Source organism: Camarhynchus parvulus, chromosome 4 (assembly GCF_901933205.1).
Source record: "Camarhynchus parvulus chromosome 4, STF_HiC, whole genome shotgun sequence".
Classification (NCBI taxonomy): domain Eukaryota; kingdom Metazoa; phylum Chordata; class Aves; order Passeriformes; family Thraupidae; genus Camarhynchus; species Camarhynchus parvulus.
This window is the reverse complement of record NC_044574.1, coordinates 15,366,877-15,390,683: the sequence shown is the minus strand read 5'-3', so window position 1 is coordinate 15,390,683 and position 23,807 is coordinate 15,366,877. Positions and strand designations below refer to the sequence as shown.

Below are 23,807 nucleotides of genomic sequence, written 5' to 3'. Positions count from 1 at the left end.
CCATTACATTTATTTGCAGTTCATGATATTTCAACTGGTATATGGATGGCACAGTCAGATCTATTCAGCAAAGAAAAATCAGCATATATGTATATACCTGCATGTACACATACACAGCCTTTATAAAGATTCTTTTATTTTACAGAGTGGAAAATTAGAAAATGTTATGGTTATCAGTTATAATGCAGAAAGAAATAAGAAAATATTATATTTGGAGAGAAATAAACAATGCTCCAAAATTCTCTTTGGTGATAAACATTTTGCTTTTCATTTTAGACATCTTGCATCAAATTGGCAGAAACCAAACTATTAATTTTGCTGTTATTTGATAAAGCCTTACCATACAGGCATAGCAGTCTCCACAAATGGATTAGCATATGAATGCTGAACATTACAGCAGAGCAGTGAATGATAACTCCAAGGCAGTTGTTAGCTACAAGACAAACTCCATAGTGCGATTTGCTCTGATGTACTACTGAGCAAACTCAAATAAAGCTCTTGGATTTTCATGGGACTTAAATCAGGGACAAAAATCTCTGTGCAGAGGAGAAAAACTTTAAACACTTAGCCAGGAGGGAACAGCTTGGAGGGACTTCATGCTTAAAGCTGCATATGCATTTTACACAAAGCTGATGGATAAGAAGCAGACATGACCTAAGGATCAAGGACTGGAAAAAAATCCTGCCCTTTGCCAGATGAAAGTCTGAATCAGTAGGCTGGATATTCCCAGACTGTGTTGCATGTAAGCCAGGCAAAAACTATCGCAACAATTTCTAGTTTTGCCTGTGTCAAGGCTATCTTACAAATCAGAGTGAAAACCTTCACACAGCTGTTCCTGTCACTGGCTGGCCAGTACCTTATTGATGTGTGAAGCTGTCTCCAGCTCCCAGACCTCCCCTGCTGTTCTTCTCATGTGCCTGCAGGAAATTAATTGGTCTGGGACATGTATTTATGAATAGACCATGGGAAAAATGTCATTTGGGGAAGGTGAGGGAAATGGGGTTGTTGAGATAGGGATGTGCCTTAGATGGCTGGGGCATTGTGTTTGGAGAACCAGTTTAGGATGGAGAAGGGATAGAGAACAATATACAGAGATTTCATCTACCTGTTGAGGGTCTTAAGGAGTGACAGGGCTGTGTAGCTGAATGGTGGGAATGCAATTAGGCAAACAGAGCTGGGCTTGGGAGAAAATCATGATAATGGTTCAGGTGATGATGTTTGCAGACCTGAATTTGTTTTGGGGGGAATACAGAAAGCTGCTTCCAACAGTGGTAGCCAAAAAATGACATTTGGGAAACCATGCGTTAAGCCAGAGAATCAGGAATTCTCCTGCCCTTTGAATTCAGACTCTTGCATTTCTTTGTGCATAACAGTAGTTATTTTATACGGAGGGGGGATGCCTGTCTGTTATTGCAATCTCTTGGAAAGAGACTCAAAACGAAATCTCCTCAGACCAAGGAAAGAAGGACAGTGTTGAATCCATGCACCCTGTTTCCCAGTGAGCGCCCTTAAAAGCACCACTGAACATTAAAGGTGAAAAAGAACATATGATCCTGGCTTTTGAAATTTCAGGTTGACTTAGGAGGCCAAAATCAGAGATTTCAGTTCACAGGGTTTTAAGAAGTTAGAGGGTATAATAGACTTTCCAGATCACTTTCTCAGGAGTCACCTATTGTTGTAGTTTTATTGTTGTAGTTAAATATTTGTTCACAGAGAGTTAAGTGGGAGGCAGAGCGTGAATCATAAATAACACTTTGTTCTTGGCTTCTGGTTGTTGTTTCAAAGATAAAAAACTTTTGTCCATAAACTGGGGTAGGAAACAAAGTCCTTTATATATGCCAAGTGATTTGTCTCTAGAGAAAAACAACATTTGAGGAGTTCAATGTATTTTTCCAAAAGCTGAAAGCCAGAATAAGCACATGGTATTCTTCAGAACAATAACAGACATCCTCATCATAGCCATCACCAAAAATAATAATGAAAATTATATAAACTCAGAGTTAGAATAATGTTATTCCACATTTAGGAAATGGCATTTCAATAAGTTTCAAATCCACTAGGTAGAGGAAGAATGCACATCAAGGCATTTACTTGACGATGATGGACGTGCTGATCAGTTCTAGCCATAGAATCATAGGATGGTCTGTGTTGGAAGAGACCTTTAAGATCATCTAGTTCCAGCCTCCCTGCCGCGGGCAGGCACACTTTTCACTATACAAATTTTCTCAGAATGGTCTCTGAAACAGATTTTCCAAGTGAGTTCTTTAAGTTATCTCATTCATTTAATACTGGAAAAACATTCAAAAAGCTTTTCTGGACCTTTTTGCAGTCTGTTAAGGTGGCAGATCCAAAGAATCAAAAGCAGGTAGCCGGCAGGTCAAGGGAGGTGCTTATGCCTCTACTCCACTCTTGTGAGATCCCACCTGGAATGCTGTGCCCAAATCTCTGGTCTTCAGCAAGGAAAGACATGGACATGCTGGAGCAGGTTCAGAGGAGACCACAAAGACAATCAAAGGTCTGGAGCACCTCTCCATGGACTCCCACTGAGAGTCCCACCACTTAAAGGTGGTACTTGTGAGAAAGGTGGAGACAGACTGTTTAGTAGGGCCTGTTGCAATAGGACAAGGGAATATGGCTTTAAACTAAAATCGGGTAGATTTAAAATAGACAGAAGGAAGACATTTTTTATCCTGATGATGGCAAAACACTGGAACAGGTTGTCCAGAGAGGTGGTCAATGCCCCATCCCTGGAAACGTTCAAGGCCAGGTTGAACAGGGCTCTAAGCAGAGTGATCTAGTTGAAGATGTGCCTGATGATTGCAGGGGGGTTGGACTAAATGACTTAAAGGTCTCTTCCAACACAAACTGTTCTATAATTCTATGATCTCTCTTGAGAACATACTCTGTAAGTTAGATCCCCACTGAAGCCAGGGCTCAGCAGAGGCTTTTCATCAAGACATTAGGAAATCTCATTTCATTACTTGTATACTCAGACTATGTCACTAACATTTTTTTAAACTTAGAAATTCAGGGATTGTAAGAAATCCCCAGTTTTGAGACTTGCTGGTATATGATCTAATCTTTCTCACTTGTTCAACTATGTAGGGCTAATTCTAAAATTTATTAATTGGCATTGTTTTGAAACAAGCCTAGAAGATTTCCCATGAATCTGTTGTAAATAAAAACTGGGTCAGGTGCCAGTAGCTATTAGTCACAAGCTACCCTGGCTATGTTCTTACTTTTGTCTTGCCTTGCTAGCTTTGAATTCACTTCCAATACATACACAGAGCTGTTTAGGCAGTAGAAGATGTGTTTTAACTTCCTTGTGCACAAAGACATAGATGAGAAATTGTGATACTCGTGGGCCCTTCCTGTCTGCAGCCCTGGCAGTGGATTAGTGGTAAAGAGCAAGATACTCTATATATCCTTTGGCTTTCCATATGCAAAGGCCCCAAATTCCCCACATAGCTACCAGGAATCCTCGATGTGAGATGCACAGACCATCGCCAACTCTCCCATCCAGGAGCTGTAGGTGAGACATGGTAAAAACCCCCCCAGAGTAAAAAGAGGTTAAAAGTGCTTTTCTGTGTAAAGCCAAGGCCAAAGGGAAAAGCTGCTTCAGTAAAAGACATGAAGATAAACAGGAGACAGCGAAACAAGAGATAAAGAGACTGAGATGCTGTGGAACAGGGCAAGGGCACAAGAAATTCCTTCTGATAAAAGAATCTAACAGCAAAAGTCACTGCGAAACTCGTAAAATCAATATGTATGAGCCTATTGTGAAATTGTATGCATATGCATTTGAACGGGAGATAAAAAGAAGGACTGAACTTCACAGGGGTTGCGCATGCCCTTTTAAAGAGAGCAGTCTTTGCATGCGTCCAGCGTCCAGCGCTGTAAGTAAACATACTGGGCTTTTACAACTATTGTAAAAGTTGTGGAGTTTTTTGTTTCTCTTTCTCCACGCAACATAGGGTAGGAGAAACAAAGTGAATAAGAGGTAATAAGTCAGGATGAGAGGTAGAGAGGCGTCTTCAGCAATTCATTTGAAATCTCACTGGCTATGCCAGTCTTTTCCCTCTCAAAACATGATCCACAAAAGTCAGCTGTGTCCCCGTGCCTGACGGGTTCAAACCTGCCATTCAATCTGCCACCACCACTTACCTTTCTACAAGGCCTTAGAAACAGGTGCTTATGGTTTGGCATGCCACACTCAGCAGTTTCTTTGCTCTGTATGATTTTAATGCCATTAAAATGTGAGTCTTAATGAAGGAATTTTTTTCCCCTCATGGATTTTATAGTGATCATCCACCTTCAGTTGGCCACAGCTTTATACATCTCCCAGCTTTTTTTGTGTTATTGGGGGCTATGCTGGACTTCCAGAGCTCCACCTGTAACACCACACCTTACTCTATGAATCAAGACCACAGCTGCCCATTACCACACTGCTTGGGTTACCTACACAATCCAGCAATTTCACATGGCTTTGCCTGTTTTGTTTCCCTTGTGTAAGAAGGGGAAAGTGACCCAACAGTTTTTGAGCAGTCTGAACTTCTGACTTGCAGCACCAGAACAGCTGATGGTGCCCAAAGGAATCATTGAGCCAGTGGGAAGGACCATTAGGTAAATATTTCTGAGAAAAAATCCTCAAAGGCCTCATTAGCAGTGCTGACATTTAACAGTCTCATGCATTTAAGTTTGCAGTCAGTCATGCTTGAACAATCTTCTTCATAACTATGTTGAATGCAGTCAGATTCTTCAACATGTGTCAAGCCTCCATTAAAAATCAAGTGCTTGTAATCAAGGTCAGAAGTTTAGTATGTTTGGTTTTCAAAGTATCAGAAGAGTGGGAGCAATTTTATTTCTCAATGTCTGTCTTTAGACATAGTGTCGCCAGGTATTCCCATTATTTGGAAGGTTGTTTTTCTGAAAAATGCCAGACAGCCTGGTCAAGGTGTGTATTGGTGAGATAGCTTGACTCAGCTGGTGGGAATTTTAACAAGAATGCTGGCAAGCAAAGCAGTTTCACTGCCAGCTGTACCAGAGCACACAAATAAATACAACCTGACAGAATTTGTTTTGGCAGAAAGTTGCTTACAGTTGGCAAGTGACATGGAGACAATAACATGTTTGCTTGCAGTGTAGAGAAAAATGGCCAGGATTTAACACTGGGAAACTCAGGATATGAGTGTACCTACACCTCAGGTGCAGGATTATTTGAAATATGTTCTCTATTTCCTTAAAATAAAATAGGAGAAAGAGACAGGAGCCATAAATGAGAAGCTGTCTTCAGGGATGACCTAGAATTTGAAGGGTTGGTTGTGAATCTGTACTGGAATACAGCATATGGAAGCACATAGGCATCTAAAGATGTGGATAGATGCCTAGAGCAGTGTGCCCATCTCCTGTGAAAAGTCTTTCAATTCAAGCAGGCTTCCTTCTCTTGGTTCCTCTCCAGCCCTTACCAGGAAAATTTCCATCTCCTGTCTTAGATCATTCTGCCTTGCCAACCTTGTGATGATAGAAAAGAAATAAAAAACAGGCTGGGTACACCATTTTGGATGGTCTGGAAAGAGGAAAAACAGGGCGCAAAAATAAAATGCCAAACTGCAAGGCACATGGGGACAAATAAGAAGAAAAGTCACAAATTCTTGCCACAAGTCATGGGGACAGACTTGCCCTGCCTCATACCTTGTGCTCACTTGTGTTCCCACCTGGGCTTTGTGAGCAGAAGTCCATAGAGAGCTCCCCTTGTGACAGCAGTCACTTTGCACAGGAGTGACTGATGGGGGACAGCCAGCAAAGCAAGAACTACTTTGGGAACTTCGCTGGATATATAGCTGAATATGCTGTAGTCCCTGGGCATGGCTTAATTCTCATGCCCTCAAGGTAAATGTTGTTTATTAGATCATGGACACCTCTGGAGATGGATTCTCCTTCGCCCAGTTGCTCCAATGGTAGAGCACATGGCACCAAAGAACAATGTTCATTCACCATGTGAGAAGAAAAATGTGAAGAGAAGAAAGCCTCCAGACCCTCAAAAGGACACTCCTCCCTCAGAATATTGTTTTCTTCTGGAAGTTCATCAAATGATATCACCCTGGCACTGTGCCTTTCTGGGAACTGTGTGGAAAAGTAGGCATCCAGTCAGGGACTGCATTCTACAATGAACTAGGCAGAGACCAGAGGAGCAGTTTAAAGGCTCAGACTGCACTAAGCTGGTTGATTTTTCTGAAGCAAGCTGGGGAAGGTGCCCATAAACTTCTCTGACAGGGGAGCAGTGGAGGCTGTGCCCTGGGGCAGGGAGCAGCCCTGTTCAGCTGAGTGTCAGTCTCTTGTCCCTGTTCTGCTGTAAATGGAAGAGGATATCTGTCCATGGCTTGACATGAGTAAATTTTTTCAAAAACCGTCATCGTTAAGCTTTTAGGCGTACACTTGCAACAAACCAAGCTGATTGCTTTTCCATGAGGAAAACTGGAAGTTTTTCCTACCTGGGCTGCACAGATGCTCAGGACAGCAGTGTGAGACCCAGGCTGTGCACACCTCGCAGTGTTAGCAGCCTGAGGACATACCAATGCTGCAGCTTTCTTGCAGGACTACATCCACAGGGCACTGCAGTGTTCACTGCAAGGTCTCCATCTTCTGACCTTTACTGTAATGTTGGCTTGGTCAGAGCAGCAAAGATAGAGCTTCAAGAAACTGAAGCCAAACATGAGAGACGTGATGGTGAATCTGAATCTCACAGAGGTGTGAGTGGCTGTGTCTCAGCACAAATGATAAATGTGTTTAAAAGCTGAGGTTTTACTGTAATCTAATGGTGCTTGAACTTCTGAAAGCCCAAGGCATTTTGAAATGGCATGAGAGCTTTGAAGCCTCCTGTGCTTTTAGAATGCCACCAACATCGGCTTGAGTCCCCAGCCTCTGGTACTGACAGGCTCTCATGTCAACCCTGGTGGTCTCCACTTTACTGCTCTGACATGTCAGTAAAAACCTGGCTTGAAAATCAGCATACTTTCCTGACTCTGGCTGTTCTGAGAAAAGTCCTGTTCTCGTGGAGGGAGTCTACCTCAAAGCTATTACTTCAACAGTATCACTTCCATATTTATATTGGAACAGAAAAAGGAGAATTTGGCCTGGTTTAGTCACATGTGCAATTGTTATGGTTAATGTCAGATTCAGGAGATTGGAGCCAGGAAGATATAAAAATAGAATAAAATTTATGTAATGTCTGCTTTTGGGTAATAACAGGTTTTTAAAGTATGCTTCTTCCTGATTAAATCAAACCTTTTACTTTCAGAGAGGATGACCTCATTGTGAGACAGAAGGGCATGCACATTAGAATGTTAGCTCTAAACAGTTTGGAGCCATGAAATAAAATTCCATTTAAATTCTGTATGGTTTGATATTTTCTTACTGAAACAAAGGTTTCTGTTTCCATAGCAAGGCAGAAGGGACAGTGCATCCTTGCTCCCAGCAGACTTGCCAGGGGTGCTGTCTGCACCCAAGCCTACCCTTGGTGTCTCCAACACCCAACTGTACCCAGCCCACTCAGGACCTGCACTTCTGCTTCACGAGGCTGATGTTCTACAGCTTCATATCTTGTGCAGGTTATTGTGCTGGGTGAGGGCTGGCTGTTCCCTGGGGCCAGGAGAGATGGAACTCACAGGGAACAGGGTGGCAAGGCAGGATCTCACCAGTTACAGCCCATCCCCAGCTGGAACCATGGCATCTGAGGCCAGACCAGAATATCAGCTTGTGGATGGGGGTCAGCTGGGCTGAAATGGGGTCCTTGACATTGGGCAGGGTAATGGGACACCCCAAGAGAGGCTGGCAGGGGTTTCAGGGATGTCAGTGCCCACAGGGCTCTGGGAGGTTGTAGGTTGTACTTATTCAAAGAGGAAGAAAGCATTGTGTTCAGTCTACACATATGGAATTAAGAGTTTTCAGCACAAGGCATTCCAGTGTTTGTTTAATTCCATATGGATCTTTATGCCTCTCCCCACTGAAGCATTCACTGAGCCACGTAGACAACCTGTGCCCTTCAGAATTTTGTCTTGCTCTCATCTGTCTCCTAATGAGAACCATTTCTATGTTGGACTGTTTGGATTTGTAGAGTCTCAGTCCAGCTTGTTTAGAGTTTGTATAGTACATGAATTGCCATATACTGAGAAGTGTCAAACCTGCTTTTTTGAAAAAAAATTTTGGATTGCTCTTATAACACATTGTAAAAATCTAAAGTCTGTTTTAAGAGCTCTTTCATGTTGAAATAACACTGACAATTTTTTTTCTCTGTATTTCTGATTTGGATTATTCAGGCAGGAAGTTTTAAATTTTCAAGTAAAAAGTTTATGAAGAAAATGGAAGTATTATCTCATTTATTTGTTTTCTAATTTGTACTAACCTTGAAAGTGAAAAATTCATGCTGTTATATAGAACTCTGGAGGATCCATCCACCTGTTTGGCTAACTACTATAGAGTACTTTATATCCTAGTCACAGTCTGGCCTGACACGTCTTTTTTAAAGAGGAGAGGAGAGGAGAGGAGAGGAGAGGAGAGGAGAGGAGAGGAGAGGAGAGGAGAGGAGAGGAGAGGAGAGGAGAGGAGAGGAGAGGAGAGGAGAGGAGAGGAGAGGAGAGGAGAGGAGAGGAGAGGAGAGGAGAGGAGAGGAGAGGAGAGGAGAGGAGAGGAGAGGAGAGGAGAGGAGAGGAGAGGAGAGGAGGGGAGAGGAGAGAGGTTTGTCTTCTTTTGTTTGACACAAATTTGTCTGACACATATTCTCTTAGAAGAATGACAGTTTTTCTTATGATATAATAACTTCAGTTTGATACACATAATTATTTGTCAGCCTGCTTCTGTATGTACTGAAATCAAATGCAAATCTCTCTTTTATTAATGGCATTTGGTCGAATTCACAGAGAGGAAGAAAGAAAACAGAGCACAGAGTTTTCTTTCAGGAGATCTAATTTCTGTTCCTCGATCAGAAATGTCTATTCCATAGCAATTATTTAATCTTACATGACTCTATTTCTTCACCAGTAAAACACCAATATCAAAAACATCAGGAGTAATATTGCTCTGTTGATGTAAAGCAGGTAATTCCAAGAGCACTTTCCAGATTTTGCTTTTCTTAAGTAAGTGCCATTTTGTATTTCAAATCAATTCTCTCGTGGGATATTAAAATGGATGAAGTCAGCATAATTCTTTCAGTTTTTTTCATTACAGTGCAGAGGAGGTCTAGCATCTGATAACCAGTCATTTCTGACAGAAGGTGTTTTCTCACTTAAGTTCTTGCAACAATAATTGGTCTGGTTTCTTTTGAAATCCATCCTGCCTCGGAAGTGTTTGTTTCCTTGGGTTCCTCCAGGGAATAGCACAAAAAGCTGCAGCTGTCAGTCAACATGCCACTCTTCAGTAGGAAAGTCTGGCCTTTGTCTGGTGAGGAGCAGGCTTTACTTTGCATGTGGTGGGATGTGATTTCAGCACAGTCTCCATGGGACATAAGTGGGCATTCCCAGATGGTCTGAAGGTCACAGAGTGTTTAGCAACCAGTCAAATCTCATTTTCACTTTTATTTCCCCTGATCTCAGTCTGTCAACAAGTTCCACCTAACCCTGAATCACAGAATGTTGGAGTCACCTCAGGATGTCCCCAGCCCAGCTGTTCTGCCCCTCACTGATTGAGCTGCCAGTGGCTATAGCCCAGCTGGAGCCATCTGACCCCCAGAGCGGCACTGGTGTGCACAGCCAGGAGGGCTCCGGGGGTGCCCCCAGTCTGAGGATGCCCTGTGCCTGGGGGTGCCAGCTGGCAGGTCCTGACACAGCCTCACAGGGCTTCCTTGGGCACGGAGCACACAGGACACACAGGTAGCACACAGTCACACCCAGGCTGTGCAGCTGCAGTGCAAACACAACCCCAGGCACTGGTATGTGCTGGGCTGTGCCAAAATACATGTATTTGTTACAAAGGGAAGTGATTGTAGAGAATCCTCTCCACAATTCCATAATCAGTGAATAAAATTCTCTGTTATTGTCGTGTCCGGAGTTGTGCTCGAGTTTCTCTCAAGTGTCTCCAGATATAGTTTCCAATGATGACAATAAATTCAGTGTTATTTTGCAGTTGCAACTCCATGGCAGCAGATTGCCATGAGGCTTTTTCCATTTCAAACAGTGACCTTGATTTAAATTTATTTCTTAAGAAATTCTGGCAGGTTTGAGACAAACAGTATGCCAGAATCACTTCTAATGATCTGTCCCCCAGAAGTGTCCTTACATAATTGTTAATACAAATAAAATATATATTAAAAAGAGGAGTCATGTAGGGCTTAGAGCATATCAGCTTCAAATTTCCATCAGGGTAAAGGGTTTTGCAATTTCCACTTTAATGGAAACCTACAGAGATTCAGAACATATTGACTTGCAAATAAAGTTGAAATACATAAAACATGGAGAAGCTTTCTCTTGCCTTGGTTAAAATGACCTTTCTTTCTTTCTATTTAAGTTTATGGCATGGAATCAAGAAGTAAAACTGAAAAAAATTATTACAATTTAAAATCTTTCAGATCAGTTCAGGCAGTCACTTTTCCCTCAGCTGGGACGTATTTTCATCACAGAAAAACATGTTTGTGTACATGTGTGTATGCACACACATATCCTTACATTTACCAGCCAAAGGAGTCCTGTTTTCACTTAGCTTTTCTTCAATGCCCTGGAGCATGGTGGACACATTTTATGTAAAATATCTTATTAAAGATTTTTTTCTATTTGACTTTGACTGATAGAATTAATTTTATTTAATTCAGATCTATTCTCTGATGGCCTAAATTGCAATGTACATAGATTTGTTTCTAGCTGATAAACAGTAAGCTGACATGCAAAAAGAGTTTTGTTTTATCTTTGTTTTCGTTATCTTCAATGGGCTCTGCAAAAAGTTCTAGTTTGATATTTGTGATTTTGTTTATTGCTTAAATTACCCTGTCTTGGACAGGTATTTGCAATTGAAAACTCTCTTATGCTCAAAGTTCATGTCTTTCTGGCTTAGAATTCTCCTTTTCTACCTGTAAGATGCTGTGATTTCTTATGAGTCTTCTTTTTATCCTCTGTCTTTGGAAAAGTTTGAATGTATGTCTGCTCAAATATCTATATATTTGTATGCACACTGTAAAGTTAAAAAATATAGGTCTCATTAATTTATCAGCTCATGGGAAAGAATATCAAAACACTTCATTTTGAGATTATTTTCTTGGCATAGCTGCTCTTTTATGTTTTTTTATCTATTGTGCTTATTTTAATGCTTATGTTAATGCAGGAAACTGGGTCTCTGCAGAAGTTCATAAGCCACTGCTGTTCCTTCTCAATAAAATTAATTGGCGTCCCAACTTCTTCTCTTGGGGCAATTATGAGATCAGCTGTAACAGTCATTTCATTCTGTCTCTGGTTTGGGATGAATGTCACCTCTGAAGGACTCTGGCCAATATGATCTGAAGCCCTTCTGGCCCTGCTCTCTGTCTGGGGCAGTGTCCTGCTGCAGGCTCTTGCACCATGCCCCGGGATGTGAGCAGCACAGAGATACTTGCACGAGGTTATCTGCCTGTTCCCCTCCAGCTGAGGGCTTCCAAACTGAGATACTTTCTGAGTCCTTGCTTTCTTGTCAGCCTGTTGAACCTTTTATCCATAAACTTGGAAGGAGCTTAAACTCTGGCTTTTCACAACATTTCTCATAACTGGTAAATTTGTTATGCACAGAATACGTTTATTTCTCTTAAACCTTTCTGCCCTCATTAAATTGTTTTAACGAATAATTTCATTTGGTTCCTCACGAGCAGCCAGCTGTACACAGTGTGTGACTGGTGGCTGCATGTCACAGCCACAGTGCTGGCTGGGTTACAGGGTGGTGACACTGCCATTGCCTGCCAGGGTGGCCTTTCCTCTCCTTTTCCTCCTCCTCCTCCTCCTGTGCCTGCCAGCACAGAGCTCCCCTCTGTGCTGAGCCCCTGGCACTGCTGAGCTCTCCTACCAGGAGCCCAAAGGTCAAAATCTGTCCTGCTCCCAGCAGGCATGTGGGGAAAAGACCCTTTGCCCCTTTTCCCTATCTATTGGGATGTGGATTCCCCTGTGTTTTTTGCTTTAATTGCTGGATATGAGGCTGAAGGTGAGGGGAAAGGACAGATACAGCAGCATGTGAAGGAAGCCCAGGAGCAGCCAGGGCCACCTTGGTGCACTTCTGTTCCTCCAGAACTTCTGTTCCTCCATGCCATTATGGGACAGAAAAAGGCACCTGTCCAAAAAGTTGGAATGTTAGCAGGAAGGTGACAATGAGAAGGCTTCTTTCCTCTGTGGGATGCTGTAGCTGGCTGAGTTAAAAGATGGTTGGGAAAAGTCCTTAAATGGAAATCTCAGACATGGAACTTGCTTTTCCTGCCAGAAATCTGGCTGAAGTAGAGTGTTTGTTGTGGAGAATGTTGAAGTTGTGGTGAGCCCAGATGTCACAGTCACTTCTCCCTGTTTGGAGTCTGTCTTCAGCCCCTGGCAGGGATGCAGTGGGCCAGCAGCTACAGAGGAAGAACCTGTTGGAAGGCCACAGGATGCAGGGCATAGTCCCAAGCCTCATGCACTGTCACTGCCTTCCCTTCAGCTGTGGCTTCTGAAGACCAGTTCTCTCTTCTAAGCCTGGAAACTGAGCTGCTGTGCAGATGGTACCACTTGTACAGAAGAAATCACAGCCAAAGCAGCCTCCTCTCCAGAGACCCTTGGCTGTGGAGAGGGCAGCAATGACTCACCCTTGACTATTAGCAAATACTGTGGGTTTGGCAAAAAAAGGGATCCCATTACCCACAGGGGTTGTTCTGGTTTGGAGTTTGATCTTGAAGCTGTGGGCTTTCTTTTTTTCTACAATTTTTTAAACCCTCCATGTTTCTGCGTTGTTGGTGTGTGCTGCAGGCTCAGAAGCACAAAGAGCTGGGAGCTGCTGGGGCAGCCAAGATCTGTGTGCAGAGGGTGGCAGACACAACACTGCTGCTGCTGTTCCCTGAGTGCACAGGGTCAGCAGCTCAGCTTGCCTTTGGAATCTGAGAGGGAAAAGTCAGTGTAGGTTGTGCACGTGTCCCTGGGGTGAGCAAACAGGGAATTTGTGCTCTTGCCTGGAGGAATGTCTGTGTTCCAAGAGTGAGCAGCAGACAGGCTCATCCCAGGAGCAGCAGGACCTGGCTGAGGCTCCTCACCCTCCTCACCTGCAGTGGCAGCTAAAATCACAGTGGGCAGGGGCCTGATGGAGGCTTTGTGCTGCATCCCTCTTGCCCATGAGGTTGCACCATGTCCCAGACACAGCGGACAGCTCAGGAATGCTGGGGTCTCTGTCTGACTGTGTGCATGCCTGTTTACCATCCTGGTCTAGTCTGAATAGCAGGAAAAGGCCAAGGGCACATGAAGTCTGATAAAACCATGTGATGAGTTACCAATGCTATTCTCTCCATGAAAACAACAGACATTTTTTGAAGGGCATCTGTTCCCTTCATTGCTTGCCTCTTGCTATGGCCTGTCTGGTCTTTATCCTGCTGGATAACACAGCTCCAGTGTAACAGGGGATTTCATTGCTCATGGTCTTCCCTCATTCTGATTTACTTTTATCACAGGCTAAAGCTTGTAAACCTTTGACTCCTGTTTACAAATAGACAGACTGGATAATATTAGCAAACATAAATAGTCCTCTCCATGAAAATCCTATTTTAAACACAGATTTTGTAAAGACCAATTTTATCTCTACCATCTGTAGCTAGTTAAAATTCCAATTATTTTTTCTTAAAAAGGATTTGGCTAGTAAGCACGAGATACATTAAAACCAGCATAAACTGTAGCTTTTATTAGGAGTTTAGAAAAGACTCTAACAGAGACATGGGTTATCTGCAGCCTTGAAATAGTGCTGAAAAAGCAGTGGTGCTTTCAGTTCTCATAGGTGATATTTTTCCTCTTCTTTTAAACTCCACGATATATTTTTCTAATGTTTATGCTCAAACTTGCATTTGTTTATCTTCAAATAATTTGTTAGATGAATGCCAGATCCTTGGTTGACATTTTAATTAATCTAGAATCAGTCAGTTTATTTTTATTTGGCCCAAGCTGGACTAAGGACTTATATAAACTAAGGATACAGTCAGGCTGTCACTGCAAAAACCTGTGTACCAGTTTACAATGCAACTGTCCCTCTTCAGTTTGTTGCTGCCATTCTGTCTGTCTGCTGGGGCTCCCTTAATTTGTGGATTTGCCACTTCCATGAGCTGTTTAACCCATGTGGCACTGCATTAAGTCATCAGCATTCTTTGCTATCCAGTACTGCTGTGTAGGGGAAAGTGAGAGCCAGAAAGGTAAGGGAAGGGTAAGGGAAGGGTAAGGGAAGGGTAAGGGAAGGCTTCCCTGTGGTAGATGACTGACCAAGGCACAGTGCAATGTAATTCCTGTAATTCCTGAGCTCCTTGGCGCCAGCACGATCAGTGTTTGAGCTCTGGGCTTTGCCCAGCTGCAGGCTCACATTCATTCCCCCACTGCCCCTTGAGCTGGAGATCGCAGGTGGCAACTTCACAAAGCACCTCATCAGGATTCACCTGGTGTATTTGTCAGAAGTTTAGGATTCTGGCATGGCTGATGCATCCTCCTTTCCTTTTGACCACTTTGCAACTGGGGCAGGTGAAAACGATTTTTATCCATTGCCATTGTCTGCTGGGTGAATGGGAGCCAAAGAGCTAAAAGCATCCAGATGGGTGCTTGTGCTGGTCTAATTAAATCAGTTTTGAAACATCTCTTTAGGCTGTGGACAGATGTTCTGTTTGTAGAGAGCTGTGCCAGATGAAGATTACAAGCCACACTGCTGGAGGCTGCTGCCCTCACAGCTCTGCTGGCACAGCCACCCCAGATCCTCCTCAGCTTCCACAGGGTGCAGACATGCACTCAGGGCTGGGGACAGGAGAGGTCACTGCCTGCCTGCCCCCGCTGGCCTCCTGGGCACACTCAGCTCTGCTGGGTGCTCCAAATGCATCTCCTGGCCTCTTTCAGTCAAAATTAGTCCAGTGGGAACAACAAAGCTCTTGTGGCTCTTGTTCATTGTGTCTGTCAGGGAGTGGGGAGCCCTGACCAGCCAGGGGACAGTGTGGGAGCACAGGGGACAGGCTGGGCTTGGCACAGCTGGATCTGGAGAATCTATTTGCAGCTTTCCTGTGCTGGGGTGGGAGCAGGAACCTGTCCCACTGCTGGCCATGGTCTCTGGGTGAGGAGCTTTGGAGAATGGCAGGGACTCAGTGTCTTTGGACTGCTCATTTACCAAGGTCTTGGCATTGGCTTGAGCCAGAGCTGTGGGGATGCTGAAGGATTGTCAAGGGCAGTCCAATCCAAACACGGAAGCTTTTCTCATCAAGCTGTTTTATTTTTACCAAATGTGTTAATGTGTGTACAGACAAAGTATGAAACAATGTTGACCAAGTCTGGTGAGCTGCTTAGCTTCACTGGGCCAAAACTATCTCAGCAGATAGTATTGGACTTTCTGTGTAACACAAAGGTCAACTGTGAGAAATAAACACATTCTGTTTATTGCTTTTTGTATCTTAAACTCTATCTGCATTAAGAACTATCATATTTCTTCTAATGACTATTCTCAGTTAGAATGTGTTAGGTTAAAAGCAACTTGAATCCCTTACAAAAGGCATCTTCCACTAAAATGTAGGAAAAATGTCACTATTGCTTATGGTGCTGTCCTTATGTCTTTCCTTAACACTGAGAGGCACCTTTTAATTAAGCATATATGGTGCAGTTCTTCCCCACTGCCCTTGCTAGAGAATTATTTCTTTTGATCATGCTTTTAAAGATCATGGCTATATGTAGAAATCAGTCCCTATCCCCTTTTTTGAGAAGTTAATCAAAAAGATGGCTGAAAATAACTCCAGATCTAAGTCCCATCCCTGAGGTGCTCTCTGAGAGTTGCTTGTCCTCCCTGAAGGTGTCCAGCTCAGTGGAGCAGCCACCTCCCTTCTCCAAGGCACCTTGCTTGTGTCCTTCTCGTCAGGAAACAAATTAGTAATATTCTGTGTATACTGGCTGTTTCCTCAGTCCCCACAGTTTCCTTCCCACTCTCTAAGCAGTGAAGAAAATGTTCCCTATTCCACAGAAACACAGCATATAGATAAACTGAGAGCAGTCCTGAGAATACCCATTTACTTATCTCTTTTTTCAGACCACTTCTTACTGCAGCTTTCCAGAGTTTTACCAGCTCCCAGCCATCCAAGTGAAACAGCAGCCACAGGAGCAGCAAAAGAAAAAGAGGCACAAGCAGCCCTGAGAGGGGCAGGGGCTGTCAGAGCAGGAGCAGGATTTGCTGTGGCACTGGAGCTGGCTGGCACACTGGGGCACAGCCTGGCATTTGATTTTCTGCAACCACTAGATGGCACAAAAAATGCTGCTGTAGCATCAGCTTGTTCCTGGAAAATTACTTCAGTGTCAGGCTCATGCTGCGGCTAAAGGGGATTCTTATGTTCCTTCAATTCAGAGGCACATTTTAATGTTTCTCTTAGATGCCAGAATGTATTGGTTGGAGTCACCCTGTCGAGTGGAAATTAATCTTAACAGCAAAATCCAGCTTCAAATATCGGGCACTGCTGGAGTCAGTGCCATTCACAGGTGGAGAGTAACACAGCAGAGGATGAGGGGAAGGGAGGTTGCTCTGCTAATTGCATTACAGGGCCAGGCACTAAGAAAAATCATCAGTTCTTGTCCTAGGGCTGATAACAATTATCTTTTTAGCTTTAGGAAAATCACATAATCCTCTTAATTTCTCTATTTCCATATGGCGGGCAATGATTTCCTGCCCTGCAGTGACACCAGAGGAGTTAATTAATACTCATAAAGCACAAACAGAGAGAAGAAAAGCACTTACAACTATTGAAAACTATTTGCAAGGGAGAGATGTCCTGGTCTGTCCATCCTGCACCATCCTGCCGTTGCTGAGACATGGTGATGGTTATAATATGATGATAGAGTGTGGATAAATATGAAACATAATGAAAGAAACACTTAGTTTTTATTGTTCTTGTATTTGCAGTGTAATTCATAATGGAAATTTCATGTTGAGTGAAAACAGCCTTGCTGCTGCTCTCCAAAGCCCTCTGAGACAAAGAAGGAGCCTGATGCTGAGGGATGGTGACTTGCATGGCCTGGTCCCCACCCACAGTCCAGCTTGCCTCCAGCTGAGGGGAGGAATCTTTGGTGCAGTCTGTGGTTCAGTTGTTAATTGGTAATTAAAGCTCCTGGTCACTCAAAGTGCTTTGCAGCCACTGTGCAAGGTGACCAGCTCTGTGAAAGGAGCTGCTGCTACACTTCTCACTACAAGAGACACATGCAGCTCCTGAAACAGGTCCAGAGGAAGGAAACAAAAATGATTAAGGGATTGGAGCATCTCTCTTCTGAGGACAGGCTGAGGGAGCTGGGCCTGTTCACCTTGAGAAGAGACAACTGGGAGGGGAGATCATCAGTGTCTGTCAGTGTGAGAAGGGAGGGTGGCAGGAGGATGGAGCCAGGCTCTGCTCAGTGCTGCCAAGCAATAGGAGAAGATGCAGCGAGCAGAATTTGATGCCCAGGAAGTTCCATCTGAATATGAGGAAGAATTTCTGTACTGTGCAAGTGATCAAGTGCCAGAACAGATTGCCCAGAGAGGTTGTGGAGTCTCCTTCTCAAAGTAGTCTGGACACAATCCTGAGTAATGTGCTCTGGGGAATCCTGGTTAAGCAGAGGAGTTGGACTGGAGGACCTTCCTTCCAGCCTTGCCCATTCTGTGATTCTGTAACATCTCTTGTACATCCTCAGGATCAAGAACTTTGGTGATTTTACCACTGAAATATGCAATCCATGCATAATGCATATGCAAAATGACTTCTGATAGCCCAGAACATAAACTAAGACATTTCTGAACACTATTAGGAGCTAAGTGAAAAGCATAAGGATTCCATTGCAAATCATTAGCAACTGGGAAAATCTCACCACAGCAGTTGGTATGACTGTTGTGCTCATGAGGTAACATATTTCCTTTTCTCTTTATTGAGTGTAATGGATATGGATCTAGGAGAGACAAAGGATTTTACAGGGTATGCAGGGAACTACTTTTCATGATTTACAAAGAAAGGGTTTAAAGGTTCAGATAAGGACAGTACTGAAAAAAGGGAATTTGGCATGATGTCTCTGAGAAAACAAAGAACAATTATATTCAAGCATACTTCATGCACTGATTTCACTGCCAATGAAAAGAGACTGACCGTGTCTTCCCATAATCACAGAGGGTATTTATGGCATAAATGTAATTTTTGGTTTATCTGAAACTGAGCTTTATCAGCTGTCCTTTAGCAAACTGAGAAATCAGGCTGTGAATGAGAGAGACATGAAAACTGTCAGACCAATAAAAACCCAACAAAACAAATGATTACTGATTAGGCTTGAAGAAAGCTGAGAAAAACTATTTTTATATATAAAAAAAAGAAGACACTGAAGGGCTGTAACTGCAGTGCTAAACTGATTTCTAATCACTCACAAGAGTATTGTCTTTGTTTTTCCAGTGATAAATTTAGTTTTTCCGCTTGTCCCAACTGCACATTTTAGTGATGGTCTTGGAGATTTTTCAGTTTCCATTAAAGATTTTAAACAGTAAATAAAGTGATCTTGGCAACCTGTGGGACAGCTAATGCAGCAGATAGAAGATGTTTTAGATAGAAGGGGTTTATCTCTTTTCTCTCTGAAGCCATGCTGTGCCCAGGTGATGCAAGCACCGAACAGCCTCAGGAGTATCCAGGAGTCCTTCGCATGGAGCAGCAGATCCAGAGATATTTCATTAGCTTGTTTCCTTGCTGTTCTCCTGCTGTGGTGCCCCTGTGCCTGGGTGTCCCTGGCTGAGGTTCATTACCCTTTAAAGCAGGGGTTGTATGGCAGCCCCTGTCCCCTGTAGTGCCGAGCCTGCTGTGTATGTGTGGGGTCAGCAGACGCAGCACGTGCTGTACAATCTGCCAGCCCAAGGCAGGGCAGATCTGCAGTGCTCATACACCAGGGGAGTGCTGAGAAGGCCCCTGGGTCTCCTGTAGGAGCCTGCTGTGGTAGAGGAGATGTGGCAGGAGGGAGGCAAAGAGCAAGAACAGGCTGGTGCTGCCTCGAGGGCTATTGCATGGTCCCTTTGGCAGTGGACTGAGTCAGGCCGATGCAGGCATTTAATTATGCTGCCACTTAATTATCCCCAGAGCTGAATACCCTGCTGTGGAAAAAAGTATCTTGAGTTCCAGCTCTGAGTGTTAGCATTATAATCATAATCCTTTGGGACCCATGGCTTTCCCTCCCTCAGAGCCAGGTCTTCTCCCACTCACCAAGTGAGTACAGAGCTCTCCTTCTGGCCAGAGACTGCTTGAGGCAGTTAGCCATCATGGGGACCTGCAGAAAGTGTTTTATTGTCCTAAAAAAACCCCTTTAATATAGGAAATACAGTAACAAATCCAGCAACAGTACCGACTTCTAGCTCTTAGCAGCATTTCCTTCCAAATAACTAGCCTTCAGATACTGGGAGTTTTTTATATACTGAAACCTTGGTATGTTGCTACTCCTCTAAATGGATCAAGATGTATCTCAAACAATAATAAAGCAATAGTAAATTATAGATCATTTTAGTTAAAAAAAATTATCAAGATGGGATTGAAAGTTAGAGAAATTAAATGAAAGGGAAGAAAGACACCATAAAGAAGCACAAGCACTTGACAAACAGCTATTAGACTTGAGAGATGCCTTTATTCTTGCTGCTCAGGGAATGGACTTATTTTTCCCACGAAGAACATTCACAATACCTTATTTAGTAATATTTCAAGAAGCTTTTTTAGCATCTGGCATTGAGTGCAGTTGTTGCAATGCTCTGGCAGCTTGCTACACTGTAAAGCTAACACATTAGCATATTACAGAGATGAAAATAAATTGGAGAAGACTCATGAAATCTTCAGTGCAAGGTGCAGCTCCTGTTACATCCAGATCCGTAGAGGATTCATAGCTGTAATGCTGTTCTTCTGCTTTCTACTCCTGTGAAAGCACAGGCAGTTTTTCAATTTTTTTTCTTTTAAGGTGAAAGGGTTATCAACTTCAAGTACATCGTACATTTTGCAATGCATCACTAAGTGGGGGCAGTGATGGGAATCAAGTGACACATGGGCACTGGTGTGGTTTATAGGATTATGCAAGCTATAAGGACAGAATCTGGCTTGGATCAGATGTACAGTATTTTATGAATCATCTTTAATGGCATGAGTAGAATTGGATAGAGCCTAATAATAGACCTAGAACATTTTTCTATTTGAGTTTGCTACAAAAATTGCTATGCAACTGATCTTTAAGTGAAACAGTTTTCCTTAACAGTTTTTAAATACCATCCTGGATGGTGTTAACAAGGTCAATGCAGAGATCCAATAATTACTATCAACATTTCTTATAACAGGCTAAAATATCTTTTTTATAAAGGAGATGGATAAAATAAATTTGGTTCATGGCATAATTTTTGGATGTTATAAATTATTTTTCCTTCAAAACTCTACATGAAATGAAAACTCTACATGTTTTCAAATACAATAATGCATTCTGGAGTTAAAAAGGCAAGACTCAGAAAATCTAAGCTGACAGCAAAATACTATGACAAATAAAATGAGAAGTGTGGAATACTTCACAAAGTTCACTACAGACTTTGCAATTTCTTCCCATTTTTATGGCCAAGGTATACAATGAATACAGCAATAATCACAGAAGACCCAAAGAGAGTGCATGGAAGTAGTGAAGCAAGAAAATGCATTTTTAAATAATCCTCAGTAAATGGCATTGTTATTGAACTCTTAATCAGCATTCAGATAGATTTTAACACACTGCATATATTGTCCATGTCCATTGGGATGTGATTTAAAATCAGTGGACTCAACTATGTTCTCATTAGCACTGGTGTAAATCCAGAGGAAATCATCAGACTATATCATGGTCATTTCCAGTTTTTCAAGGAGTAACCAAATAGAAATTGGTAAATGTTCCTTGATTCTCTCTTATACGCCTTTGTCTAAGAACCACTCATAAATAAATCAACAAAAATATCACGCCCACTGCATTTTCTCCACTTTTTAACAGGACAAAGAAAACCACCACAATGTTTTTCCCTTATGTACCCTCTTAGTAGACCACCTGTCAGTGTGAGAATTACAGAGTCTTACCAGCCTCAAGGATCCTAGGAAAAATTAAGCTGGTGGGTCTGGGGAGCAGAGGAAGAATAATTCTGAAATCTGAAGATGTCTGCAACCCAAAGGAATGCCGGGTGGTGTGGAAAGTGACACGAAAATGTTTGATCATGGTCAGCTTGAAAGTAAGGAGAGTGAAAGAAGCAAAATGAGAAGCAACTCTCATTGGAGGCCTCCAAGGGCCAGAAACTGGGGTAAATGAAGTGGCAGAAGCAGGAACTATTGTTCATAATTACAAAAACCAAGTCCTATCCTGGCCAAGCCCCATTTGTCTGCCTCCAAGTTCTGCTGTCCAACTTGCACCTTGCTGCATTTTAGTGTGACAATGCATGCAAAGAGAGCAGGCTGGGGATAGCTAAACTCTCCTTCTCCCCACCAGTGAAAGTCTTGGGCATCTGATGTACAAGTAGTTAACTTATCTTCTTTCACAGAAAACACTCAGGCTTCATTGAGCATCTATGGAGCAGACTCACCATTGCCCTGCTGCATGGGTGGCCATGCAGTGGTGCCTAGGAAGAGTGTGGTGGGTGAGACACACAGGAGGGAAAGCACAGTCCAGATGTGAACCAGACCCTACAGGAGCAGCCTGACTGAGCAGCTGCAGGCAGTCATGGGGCTTTTTACCATGGATTTAATTTCTGTGGGTCTGCTCCACTGTCAGCAACTGGTAATGGCAAAGCAAAGATGCTGTTAAAGCCCAGACCTGATAGAAGAGCTTTGCATTCCTAAATGATTGAATCAAAAAGCAGAACATAAGCCCCATAGGCAACAAGCCTGGCACAAGGCTTATTTTTACTCTGTGAATTAAAGCCCTGGAATGTCCTGAATTAATTCCAGAAGAGTTAACACTCTCACACCTCGCAGCCTGGCCAGACACCCAGTGCCGTGGGTACAGGCTGTATCCTCCTTTTCCTTATATTTCAGTTACCAAAAGAGCCATCTCTTTCTAGTCTTTTTTAGCTGAGCATTCCTTTGGAGCCTTCTTCAATTATTGTTCCCATATCTCTTACTTCTCCTTCCCCTTCCTTGTCTATTCCTGTTCCTAGAAACTTTCCTTTCTCCACTGCCACCCAGATCATGGCACTGACTGGGCCCCCAGCCTGCTGCAAGTGGGTCCGTGTGAGCCCAGATGAACAATTTCTTCTTCCAGTCTTCATTACCTGGTTGTTCACTTGGGGAAGCATTGCCTTGCACTACCTTCAGAGACAGAGACACTGTTTTTGCTGCTCAGAGCAGAGCTAAGCAGCTGGCAGACACGAGAGAAGACATCGTACTGACAAAAGGCAGCACTGCTGGCAGCTTCCTGCTTATGAGCTCCCTGGAAGAGTTCAGAGAAAGTGGGAAATGTTTGTAGGAACAAAACTTATTTACTACAATCTGCTTTTAGCTTATCTTCAAAAAAATGTGCTCTTTAACCAAGATCCCACTGCTGAGCAACCACAGGCACCTCTTCTCATGCAGCTTTTGAAACTTTTGCAAGATAGTAGGACAGACGACAGAGCATGTTGTATTTTATGCTGGGTTTTCTTATGCTCCTTTCTGATGAAAAAACTAAGAGGCCACTACTGGAAAACTCCTCAAGTTTTATGACTTTTCCAAGACCTGCTGTCACAGCATTCATTTTTTTCCAGTCAACACCACTTTGGCAAGTGAACAGATTAAGACAAATCCTGCTGCCCTGTAGACATCCACATTTCTTCTTTATCCCATATGTTTTCTCCAAAATGTTCCAGTTCTTTTTCTAAAATTGATTTTGTATCTCCAGCCTAGTCAGGGACTTTTAACAACTTCTATTTGATGAGACAAGATGGTTGAAGAAGGAATGTAGTATTTGTTCAGGAACCAAGACAAAAACTGAAACAGCTGACTCAAGGGCACAGAGGAGCTTCCTGACAATGAAAAGCTTGAAAATGGGTACTCACTCTGTAGCTGTACCATAAAACATTTCCTTTGTTCAGAAAAGCAATAAAGCATCACAACCATGAACTCATCATAACCTCAGTTTAAATTTTAAATGTATATCTTTTAAAGGAAAAAACACCACACAAGCATCTTCCTTAACCCCTCACTAACCATGGGCACAGTTTGCCTCTCATAAGTAAGCAAGAATTGACATTTCTGTAGTTTTTCTGAGCACCCATTACTCAGCTGCATAAACCCATCTCAGCCACCACCACAGATCTGCATCAAGCAGGCAAATTTATTCATTAGATTTATCCTATGTTTATTAACAGCCCAGCTCAGAAAAAGAGTCAGTGACAAAAACCATCTGGAATAAACATAATGGAAAACAAACAATGTAATATATTCCGTCACTCCAGCCTAATTGCACTGTTTGGTGCAAATGCAAGTGACAATTTACAAGCCAAACTCTTATTAAAGGGAAAAATGAGCTGTGCAGGGAAGCACAAATCAAAGTAACTAATCAACACAGGCAACACATTCAGGGATTTAAGAGCCAAGGTACGGCAGTCTTTTATTCCTCTTTGTTTTCAATTTGGGAAGCCTGCTGTGATGTTGCAGTACATTATACATTATATATCTA

The 23,807-nt window shown here is 42.8% G+C and overlaps 1 protein-coding gene across 2 annotated transcripts in view; it reads right to left on the bottom strand.

The window, feature by feature from the left end:
• The window catches only part of C1QTNF7 (C1q and TNF related 7), a 50,282-nt gene that overhangs the window by 3,893 nt on the left and 22,582 nt on the right, over positions 1-23,807 (bottom strand). The gene's annotated exons all lie outside the window — the stretch shown is intronic.